The sequence below is a fragment of the Staurois parvus genome, unplaced genomic scaffold (assembly GCF_062004578.1).
Source record: "Staurois parvus isolate SC_StPar_1 unplaced genomic scaffold, SC_StPar_1.0 ptg000694l, whole genome shotgun sequence".
Classification (NCBI taxonomy): domain Eukaryota; kingdom Metazoa; phylum Chordata; class Amphibia; order Anura; family Ranidae; genus Staurois; species Staurois parvus.
Window position 1 is genome coordinate 5410471 of NW_028318490.1, and position 2355 is coordinate 5412825.

General features: G+C 39.5%; 1 pseudogene; it reads left to right on the forward strand.

Moving 5' to 3' along the window:
• The first annotated feature begins 212 nt into the window (after positions 1-212).
• On the forward strand, positions 213-1375 carry LOC149446231 (type 2 lactosamine alpha-2,3-sialyltransferase pseudogene; annotated as a pseudogene).
• Positions 1376-2355: the final 980 nt, after the last annotated feature.

Below are 2355 nucleotides of genomic sequence, written 5' to 3' on the forward strand. Positions count from 1 at the left end.
ATGCCCACCCACACGCTACCTCTCTTGGGAAATGTAGTCCCTAACTGCCCTGCTCACCAGCTAAGTCCTGCTATCCAGCATACAAGTTCCAGAGAGCTCGTGTCACGTGTCTCCGGCACAGCCCCCCTTGTCCTGTCTCCCCCTCCAGGCGGTGCCCCTCCTCCTCCTCCCCCTCATAGCGGACTGTGGTGTTCAGGACCAGCAGGGAGCAGAGTCCAGAGAGCTCAATAGTGTGTTTCAATGTGGACGACATCTTAGTTGAAAGACAGACACAAAGACTGCAATGAAGATTTGACAGATTCATATTAGGTGTTCTGGACTGGTATAGTGGTTCTGTACCATGTATCAAGGTTTGTTAGTCATGAGAAAGTTCCTGTTTGTTGGAATAGTATTTGCTGATGTACTTCATTTCATGCTTCATATATTTGTTCAAAAGAAAACCATCTCCATGTTGCCAACAGACTCAGTCAAAGAATTCTAGTCTTGTTACAATGAGAAATTTAATCTCCTTTTGAATATGTCTAATATTGAACCGTTTCTTTGTGAAGACTACAAGAAGCAGTCTGCAAATCTTGGCAGCAACAGGATAGACCTACCTTACGGAACACGAAAAGGAGATAGATATTTTGATGTGGCTCTAAAGAAGCTTCCAAAGTGTGACCTTCCAGATGAAATCAGAAATATTTCCTGCAAGAAATGTGTTGTGGTTGGAAATGGTGGAGTGCTTTGACACAGCACATTAGGCAAGAAAATTGCTAGCTATGATGTCATAATAAGGATGAATGATGGTCCTGTCCTCGGATATGAAGAAGATGTTGGGGAAAGGACTACTTTCCGGCTTTGCTACCCAGAGTCCATTTTCTCAGATAGCTTGCACTATGACCCAAACATTACTGTGGTACTCATGATGTTCAAACCACATTATGTTAAATGGCTGTCAAGTTTACTTTTGCACCAAAGAGTGAGCACATATGGGTTTTGGAGCAAGCCTGCAATGAACTTGATCTGTCATCCTTCTCAACTGAGAGTCCTCAACCCTTTCATCCTTTGCCAGGTTTCGCAGAATCTACTGAATTTTCCTGCCAACTTTCCACAGACAGAAAAACCAAAACATCCCACCACTGGAATCATCGCCATCACATTGACATTCCATATATGTAATGAAGTCCATATAGCAGGATTTAAATACAACTTAACATCTTTAAATAGTTCACTTCACTATTATGGAAATTAAACAATGTCTGTAATGGCTCAGAATGAATATCACAATATCTCAGCAGAACAGATGTTTTTTAGAGACCTTATTGAACACAAAACTGTTACAAACTTGACGTAAACCAAGGAGAATCATGGGAGTTTACAGCTGCCAAAAATAAATTCCTAATGTACAGTATTCATATTTATATATATATATATGGATTTTTTTAAAACCATGGAAGTATTTCGCCTTTGTAAAAGTATTGCGTTGACCCTGGAGGACCTCTGCCCACTGGATCATTGGTCATCACTTGGCAAGTCCAAAGATTACATATGTGCCTCTGTTGTAAAGAGAAACCTTGGACTATGTTGGGTGAATTAAGTGGATATGGAGTACTGTCCATCGGCGTGACAGTTTATGTGGGCCGCTCTACAAGAAATTTTGGTTAGACTGATAGACTATAAAGCACAAAGAGATGCAGTGTGTTCTTATATAAATGTATAAAGTGTCCTTTTTTGTGTAATGTGATCATTGTTAATTATTGTTCTGTTTTGATCTAATTGTGTTGAGGCAGTGTTTCTTTATAAAGGTCTATCTAATATTGACCCTTTGTATTAAATAGGTAAGTTTTCAAGCTCTTATAGTTCATGGAACAAACCTGGTGGCCAACAGATCTTCAGGCATAGCTGCTCACATCTCACTGTGGGATTTGATAAATTACAGGTGAAGAATTGTAGGTTTTCTTGTACTTGTGTGCACAGTTTGTGTTGCCTTTGTTTTACTGCACTTTTATTATGTTCTTTGTGTTTTTACATTTACTTTGTGATGCATACTTAAAGTTTAACTAAAAGACAATTTTTTTAATAAAAGATTTGACGTCCTAGTAGTGAGGGGTTCGAACCATTGCCAGGTTGTTAGTGCTGTGGAAGAGCTTCACTCTCTCCAACTGTCCTGACCACCACTGTCACCGAGAATAAAAATAGAGGTAAACCTAAAAAAAAAAACAAAAAAAAAAACAAAGTTCCAGAGAGCTGTTCTGCCCATGCTAGTGGTCCAGAATGGCAGACCACCACCATCTAATGTCCATTTTAATACACTGCAAGTAATCACATTTCAGCGGATTACAGAGATGAAGGAAAAAAGAGGAGAAAAAACAC